The following is a 9,900-nucleotide window of genomic DNA, read 5'->3' as shown; positions in this document are numbered from 1 at the left end:
ATATCACAAAAAAAAAGATTTTTTTTTTTTTTTTTTTGAGATATTGAATGGATCTGCGCTTCAACCTTTCTATGGAATGGATACTCAATTCCATAGAAAGGGTGAAGCGCAGATGCAACATCATGGAAACTTTCGTGCAATCAATCACTCTCTATCGAGCTGTCAGACAACCCCATGCACAGTGACCACAGTACACTGATATGTGTGCACATCTCCATTGACGACACCCCCAGTAGACTTACTCTTCTAATAAAGTACAGTTTTAGTGTAGACAACATTTGACACTTTTGACGTGTAAGTTTTACTTCCTTATTGTTTTCAAGTACAGTACCTGGTTTAATCATCATTGTGTAATTTACAAGATATACTGATATGAAATAGTATAATCCTGTTGTCTCTAAGTTGACATGGAAAAAAGTAGGCCACCTAAACCTAGGACCTATTTCCAGAGGCAGATTGGGGGGGGGGGGGGTAAGCGTACACCCCCCTATTTTTTTGCAAAAAAAAGAGAAAAAAAAAAAAAAAAAAAAAAAAAAAAATTACACCCACAGTGTTTAAGTTTTTTTTTCCTACCAAAAACACCCTGGAGAATGCTATTCATAAATCCACTTGGTGAGAAATAGAACACTTGTAATTTACTCAATGTTAATATACAGTAGCGGATTTTGTTGTTTTGACGACTTTTTTTTAACGGATTTTGGATATTAGTTTTCCTTTTTGCTGATTTTGTGATTTTTGTGCTCGATGTTGCTGAGAAACTTCATCATGTTTTCTAGAAGTGAAATTTCTCTTTTGAAATGGTGTACATTTATGAGCCTTTGCATGTTGTCATAGATTATGTTTGAGATGTTCGTGGAAGAGGCACTAAAACCCACAGCTGTAAAAAGATGAATTATTTTTAATTTAATGACACATTTCATAGTTACATATTGCAGGTACACTGTATATTAAAATTTCTTTTAAAAGACATATACGGTACCTATTTTTTTTTTTTAATTTGTTACTGAAAACTACCATGCTAGATAGTCAAAATCGACTCAATACAACCTCATATTCCTCAAATGTGCTGGGCTTCAAAGGGCTTCGCCCCCTTCGACCCCCCACCAGGGGCATCTTGGACTGCAGCATGGTTTCTAAATGTATTAACATCAATCCCAGACACACAGATCACCTGTGCTTTTTACATCAGAAAAACTTTAGTCGATGCTGCAACTGGAGAGCCCATCTTCCTTTCTTCGGAAGGTTCATCTTCATTTTGATTCTTTGTTTCAGTGATTTTTATTTTAAATGCTGTAATTTCATTTTCTTCTGTGATTGGTGTCAGTAGCGGCGCCAGCGGGGGGCAAGTGTGGCTTAAGCCCCCCATCGGTTTGTTCACGCCCACACCCCACCCCCTCATCGGCGAAAGCTTGTCGGGCAGTCGGACCAAAGAAAAAAAAATAGGCCTAGTTTTCCCATCCCAGCCATTTCCGGCAATCTAGAAGTCCCAATTTAAAAAAAAATCTTGTTTTAGGAGGAGGGGACACCCTCTTCCATACCCACCTCCGGCTCGGGCCTTCGGCTGCGCACTATAGTTACACCCATAAATACTTAGCCCCCCCCCCATAAATTGTATCCTAGAGCCGCCACTGATTGGGGTTGGGCCAACTAGCGCTGCTACAGTGACTCAGTTCACTTTGGTTGGTCCTGGTCTCCCCATTTTTGTATTGTTGACCGAATAAGTAATGAAATGAAATGAAATTGCATAAGTAACCAATTTTGTAAAAACGGTCAACTAATTACATTCCAGGACATACTTGTAGGCCTACAACCATGGTACACCATTACGAACTCTAAGTCGAACCTGTCTCTTATACACATCTAGATGTGTATAAGAGACAGGTATTGTACCGACTCGTTCGACTAGTCTAGTGTTTCCAATCTACTCATTATTAGGGTATTGTACCGACTCGTTCGACTAGTCTAGTGTTGCCAATCTACTCATTATTAAGGTATTGTACCGACTCGTTCGACTAGTCTAATGTTGCCAATCTACTCATTATTGTACCGACTCGTTCGACTAGTTTAATGTTGCCAATGTACTCATCGCCGGTATTGTACCGACTCGTTCGACTTGTCTGTTGCCAATCTCCTCGTTAGGCCTACGGTATCGTACCGACTCGTTCGACTAGTCTAATGTTGCCGATGTCCTCATTACCGGTATTGTTCCGACTCGCTCGTCTGATAAGATATATTTTTTCGTAAGTATCTTACTGTTGAAAGGTCGCACTTCTGAACGTCTTTTTTTCAGCAGACATCAACTGACGTTTGAAATTATCTTCTAAACTTCAAAAAACTTCACTACACAGTCGGGTTACGATGATCTTAATATACACAAGCAGCAAGCTGTACTATTTAAGTACAACTCAATGTTTAAAGACCAGACAATGAAATGAGAAATTCGTATAATAATCCTCAGGGAGGGTTTCAAATAGGACTACATTTACTATGAGAAAGAATATCTAAAATTAGAGCAAATATAAAGCGTTAAAATTATTGAAAAACATTGAGTATTTTCAGAACGAAATTAGATGATTAGAGATAGTGCTTTACTGTATATTAGCTATCGACCTGGGTAGAGCTGCAAATAATTATATTTTATAGGCTAATATAAACCATCTTACTAGAAACATCAGTAGACCTCTGAAAGTTGTTGAGGCCTATTAATAAATTGGTGATTATATCTCTTTGATATAGGCAAATATGATAGTAGTATAATAATAAACAGATGAATGCTTGCATGAATTCTATTCAAAACAGGCAGGTCAAGTAAGCTGTCTAGACTTTCATTATAGATTGATTCCAGAGAACTTGGCAGTATAGGCTAGCAATCACATGGACAGATGAACCAAGTGCAAAGAATGCTGCTTCTACGACCTTAGACCTTTTAGGAGGTTCATCATTCTACTGCTACATGTATCATATATCAGTAATGTTTAGGGGAGATGCCGGTTTTCACATCATGGAGTAAGGAATACGCTTATTTGAGCCAAAGAAGCCAACTTATGAGATTATCGATGCATATTATAGCCTATATAACGCTATATAAATAGGCCTAAACCATTATTGTTATTATTATTATTTTATATGGGTTCAATGGAGAATGATCAGTGCAACGTCAATGGTTCTGAAGCCCGAGTAAAAATCTCATTTGATTTGATTCCATTCCACTTATTAGTATCCTGTGCTAGTAGTAATAATGGTCGATTTATACTTAGAGTGCACATTGTGTTTGTGGGGATCTGTATGCGCTTATAAACGTACAAAAAACGGACCAAAAAGGCGATACTTCATAAAACTAAAGACTTGCCAATCATATTCTTTAAACTGAGCATGGTTGGACGTTGACTCCGAGGAGCACGTCCGCCCTTATACCTTTTTAACAAGGGAAAATGTTAAGATATCCAAAAGTGCCGAAAGAAGCTTATTGTTGGAGCAGCATTTTAAAGCTATCAACAACAATGATCAACAACTCTGGGGATGTAACAAGGCCTATAGTAACTTCGAGAGAATTTTATGTTCTGAGAAATGCAATACAGTAGGTAGAAAATAAACAACCTGGAAGTTTTTGAATTTATCGTCACCATAAAAAATAAAATTTAAAAAATGTAAACAAATTTGAAGTATTACTATACAGTAGGGTCTACTATATATAGAAGAAAGTCGACCTACACAGTACAGCACATCATACTCAAACCAAACATACGATACAGCACCTTTATAATAATTTACAAATAAGGTAACAGAAATGACCTGGGGTAATGTTGATACATTTCAAACTATCAAGTGCGACTGAATCGTACTAATTTGACGGGTCATTAACACTGGCGGTAAACAGAAATTTCAGTTCAAATTCTGGATTCAGATTCAAGTCAAACAGTGAAGGCCACGATCACACCACGCTCTGTTATTATTATTCTACTCCACGTCTGGTGTTTACTCATTAGGCCTACATTATGCCTATGGACTCGATTTTTTACATAAACCGTCTTTATTTAACGGAAATCTTAATAGAATATTATTATAATTTACGACAAAAATAATCGTGTTTTTTTCATTTAAAAGTTTTCTTTCAACGAGTTCAAAAACACAACTAAATTAGTATAATTAATTAGGGTTGCTTTTAGAAAAATACTAAGAATCTAAAAATTACACGGTACCGTAACTTATCTAATTCATGTAAATTTTGTTTTCACTGATTTGGTAAATGTAAAGGGAGTGTGGGAATTCTGAAACTACAGTTTGAGTTTCTTTTTCTGGCGACCTATTTCTTCTCTTATAAAAAGGATGTAAATTACTTAAATACGTGAAGGAATTCATTTGCTGATGTCTGGGTCTTAAGCCAATGTAAATGATAGCCTTGAAGAACCCCTGCTTAAAAGTTCACTAATCAAAAATACAGTACATGCACTGCATGGCATTGAATGCAACATGAGCAAAAGAAAATTTTCATTTTTGGTCTTTTGATGATAAATACATTGCCTCAAAACAGGTTTTTTTTTTAAAATCTTTCAATAAGTGATATTATATTATGACCAATAAGCCTATACTTATTATTATGATAATAATTTGGATATGATAACTCATGTGAATTGTTGAGCATGACATTATTACGGAATATCCCCATTTTAGCCTGTGTATCAGGTAAAAAATGTTTTAAAATTTGGTTAATCAACAATTATCTTTCAGTATTCCACTTCACGTTCCTTCAATTCACTCAATTAATTTAAAAACGGTCAACTAATTACATTCCAGGACATACTTGTAGGCCTACAACCATGGTACACCATTACGAACTCTAAGTCGAACACCTCTATTAATTAATGAACCACCTCCCATATTAAGATCACAATTTCCTCAATCTGAAAAAAATACTAGGCCTATATTCTTCAATATTTCTACTGTATTTTTAATTGATTGTCATTATTTTCTCATTGTATTTAGAAGCAAAGAGCATAAGGAATATATTTACAAAGGCAACATATAAAAATAGTAGGCACAACGTACCACTAGCTATATTACTTAGACTAAACAGACGTGTGAATACCTTTAGATATATATACAATTCAACAAGATGTTAAATAGATGTTACCGGTAGCTGTTACAAACATGTAGGTAAATATTTGAAGAGTGCTCGGATATAGATACTAATTATGTTGTAGATATATCAGGCATTGCCCTTCTACGAAAAGTTTGTGACGTAAGTCGTTCCTACTGTACAACTATTGTTTTTTTGTTTTTTGTTTTTTGTTTTTTTTATTGCTTTTAACATACATAAAACAACATAATATAATATAATGCAATATTACAATACACAATCTCATCTTCTAAAAAATAAATCCAAAACCAATATAATATACTGTACTGTAATATAAAATGAAATTAAAATTAAGTAAAAATTTAACTAATATATACATATATATATATATATGTATATATATACATATATATATATACATACATATACATACATACACACACACATACACATATACATACATATACACACACACACACATGTACATATATAAATAATAAATAAATAAATAAAATTAAAATAAAATTACACACAGAGGGAAAAAAATAAATGTAAAAATTAATTTACCAGTTTCATTTGCAGTACTTTTCTCTTAAGGCCTTTTTTTTTCAATTTTACAGAAAAAGGGGGGGGGGAGGCGAGAAACATAATATTTCATATATATACATATACACCCACATATACATATATATACATATACATACATTTAAATATATACATATACATACATACATATAAATACACACACATATGTATGCTCACCCATACATACACATATACCTACACACATTTAATAGAACGTTTAAACAGCTCTCAACCAATTTCATTCTTTTTTTTTTCTTTTGCATAAGTCAAAATTGTAAATTGTAAAGGGAAAAACAACACCCATTTCATCGTTATTTAATGCTTGTATGTTTATCTCAGCAGTAAACCTCATTGTAACTATTGTTATATCTTATTGATATTGGTCACTTATGCAGGACACTTCTCCTCTTCATATAGTGTTTTCATTATTTAATTCAATTAATTTAGTAAATGTATTTTTAATGTATGTACGGTATGTTTTATCTTCTTCTTTGGAGGTTTTTATGAATAAATTTGAATTTGAATTCGATCAATATCATCCAGCACATACCACTACACTTCTTTTTTTTAATAAGAACCAGTAAAATTTTGCCCAGGCTCAGTGTTCTTATTTTTTGGCCAATTTCAGGCTCAAAATGTTCTTATTTTGTTCTTATTTTACATACTTTTCAAACATAGAAAATTATTATTGTACAGCAGTATACACTGTACTGTTAGGTGAAAGCGGCCCTGCAAAAAATGGCCCCACAAAGAATGGCCTCGGTTAAAAAATGGCCCCAAATGGGATGTAGGTACACCTACTGTACTGTATTATAGAGGGTATTGCATAGTCACACCTACTGCACATAAGGTTCAGATATAATTTTTTGGTTTTTCTAGTTTGACATTCTACCTCAGCCTCTATTTGTTCTTATTTTGTTCTTAATTCTTAAGCAATTTCAGCCTCAGTGTTCTTATAAAATGTGTTCTTATAAAAAAAAAAGTGTACCACCACTAGAGAGCTCATTGCCTTACTACATTGTCAATCAAACTCTAATAAGTATTCTAATTTGTCAATGTCATGTTCATCCACTCATGATTTTTTTAATTATTCATAAATAAACACATAAATGCAGACAGCTTTCGATTAAGTGTCATTCATTTTTGTGTTAGACAATAATATAAAGGAATACGAAAATACAAACGTTGATGATGCTGCTCCAATGGTTCCCGGACACTAAATCAAATGATTTTATATCTACGTTGATTGAATAGTTAGAAGAAAACTTGATACGTACACTTTAGTGATTGTTTGCCTAAGCGTGGTCGGATGTTTGTTTAGTATTGTACAGTATTAGTTAACCTCTACTGAAATCCTGTTCAAGCAAGCAAGAACACACTAATTATTTTAATGGGTACTGGTCGACAGGTCGATATAATAACGCGTTTCCGACAATTGGAATGCTTGTCGTCATAATGCAGTACATTGGTCATGCATATAATACTTGACCCCTTGTTGAGATACAAATTGAACTATAATGCCACTGATAGGTCACGTGGTGCAGGTGGCGCGTGTCGTATTTCTATTACCCTATACTATGACGAACACTTATGCTCAGTTAATTACAAACAAAAAATGATTAGAGGACAAATAGAATGCATCATGTATTCGCTGGGTATGTTAACATTTTTCTAGAATAAAGCCTAACCTTCAAGCTCCAACCTTTACGACGTAATGAACGTGTTAAACTAGGGCGATGGGTTACTACCTGGACCATGCACACATCGGTACCACACCTCCACGCTTGTACGACGGAGGGAGATGGTTACTATACCCTAACTACCAAAACGCGTGACCTACTTGAACGAAGTATTGGCATGATGAACCTGATAAATTAGGGGGATAGTACAGCGCGTCGATTTTGTACGCAATATAAATGTACACAGGGGGCGGCTACAGGCTGTTTCGGCCTGGGCTGGGAATGCGAACATTGGGAATGCAGAATTAAATTACTATTCCAATAAATAATGAAGAAATATAAAATATATATATAGGCCTATTAAATTCCGCACGCCCATGCGACTTTTACTTGTACCATGCATATATAAACAAGTTAAATCAGGAAGATGGTCCGTAACAATGTTTGAAGTGTTAGTATTAGTATTAGTATTTATATACGCTATTCATAGAAAACTATATCATAGCGTTTACAGAGTTGAATAATGATTTGAAGCAATAAGCTCAAGTTAATTTTGAAAAAAGATATGTTTTCAGTAGTTTTTTTAAAAGATTCAACATTATTTGTTGTTTTAATAACTGTAGGGAGTTTATTCCATTCTATGGCCGCTGTTACACTAAAGGAACGATCATCTGATCTGCTATGAACTAAGGGGCATGAAAGGCGAAAAGGGTCTGATTCAGAGCGAAGATTTGGTCGTAATGTATGATGAACTTTTAAACAACTACTGAAGTATATTGGTGCTTGATCATTGAAAAATTTAAACACAAATAAAAGAATTTTAAATAAAATGCGTTCTTTGATGGGTAGCCAGTGAAGAGAATTAATCAGTTGTCTGGCATCACTACGTCTGTCTTTACGATATATAAGACGTGCAGACCAAAGATTTTTTTTTATAGATGTGGACGGTGATATTTCAGTTGACCCAATATTAAGAACGATACTGCCCAACTTCTGTAGATTATTTGGTGAACCAATGGCTAAAAATTCCGTTTTATCTTCATTAAGTTTAAGTTTATTTTTTAACATCCAAGCTTTTATGTCTCCAATGCACGAAGACAGTGTTTGCAGTACCATATTCAGATCATCTGCTTTCCTATGATGAAATGATAAATAAAGCTGTGTATCATCAGTAAATGCATGATACGAGACACCATAGAATCTGGCAATATCTGCAACTGGCAAAGTGTAAATAGTGTAACCTATAGGCCCAAACACCTATCCCTGTGGTAACCCTATTGTATTACTAACTATCTCTGATTGTGTGCCATTTATTTCTACACAAGTTTTCCAAGTTTCAAGGTATGAACGAAACCACTTTAATGCTACATCTCGAACTCCTAACCTCGTGGACAATCGTTTCATCAAGATTTCCCTATCTATCGTATCAAATACTGATGATAAATCTAATGATAACAATAGAACAATATGACCCTTGTCTAATAAAAGCATGATATCATGCGACTTTTACTTGTACCATGCATATATAAACAAGTTAAATCAGGAAGATGGTCCGTAACAATGTTTGAAGTGTTCAGCCAGTGTGATTGTTACCACAATGCGTACTTGAACAGAGCAACAACACTTGTACGCAAGAAAATGGACAGTGGTGGCGCCAGGTATGATGGGGAAGGGGACCTGTCTTCCCCCTCCTCCATCAGGGAAAAAAGTGTCGTTAAGAAAACAAATCTAGGTAATTTTCACAAAATATAGGACAAAAATTCGATTAAATAAGCCTTTCAGATTTCTGAATTGGACGGACGATTTGTTTAGTCCGTACACCTAGTCGGAATTTAGGATTACAGTCTTATGATGCAATGCACAGTATTGGGTAATCCTGGCTTCTTTTTTATACTGTAGGCCTATGTCAAATATGACAGGATACAAATAGATCATTCAGAATGCATGTAAATACCTTAAACTTGGGTCGCACTCCTTGCTTACATGCTCGGCAAAATGATTCATAATGTCGAGAATTATTAACTCATCAAAGAGCCCTATAACCTTGGCCCTTTTCTGATAGACAAACATCGTCGTGACCAATTTAGGACTCAGACCTACATAAAATGCGGTGTATGGATGTTGAAAGCGCATTATCGTCTGCATCTATAACGGGTGTGGAATTCTGCCACTTCATACCAGATTATAGAATGACAGCCTTTTTGGACATTTCTATTATCCTCCTGCTTGTCCTAAACTTTTTCACTACCTATGCAAGTAACATACAGGAAAACAACTATATTTTGTACAGGTATTAAAATGAGAAATATATGTACCGGTATCCGATTGCTTATCTTTGAAATGATGTGTCGTTATTAGATAAAATGTTGAGGGTATTAGTACTAAAATGGTATATATATATATATATATATATATATATATATATATATATATTATAACATAGATAAGCACGTGTGTTCAAAGTAAGATAGAAAAATATGGAGACGATGGTAAATGAAAATACAGACATCGAAGGTAGACTTAAGGAACACAAAAATATTTATTTATAAGTTTCACGTA

At 34.5% G+C, this 9,900-nt stretch overlaps 1 protein-coding gene across 1 annotated transcript in view; it reads right to left on the bottom strand.

The window, feature by feature from the left end:
* Positions 1 to 9,900, bottom strand: part of LOC117119888 (A disintegrin and metalloproteinase with thrombospondin motifs 7-like) — a 40,297-nt gene that overhangs the window by 23,216 nt on the left and 7,181 nt on the right. The window lies entirely within an intron of this gene.

The sequence above is a fragment of the Anneissia japonica genome, unplaced genomic scaffold, assembly GCF_011630105.1.
Source record: "Anneissia japonica isolate Jap-2015-1 unplaced genomic scaffold, ASM1163010v1 scaffold724_len3256291_cov202, whole genome shotgun sequence".
NCBI classification, from domain to species: domain Eukaryota; kingdom Metazoa; phylum Echinodermata; class Crinoidea; order Comatulida; family Comatulidae; genus Anneissia; species Anneissia japonica.
Note: the sequence above shows the minus strand (reverse complement) of the source record. Positions and strands in the feature narration are given on the sequence as shown.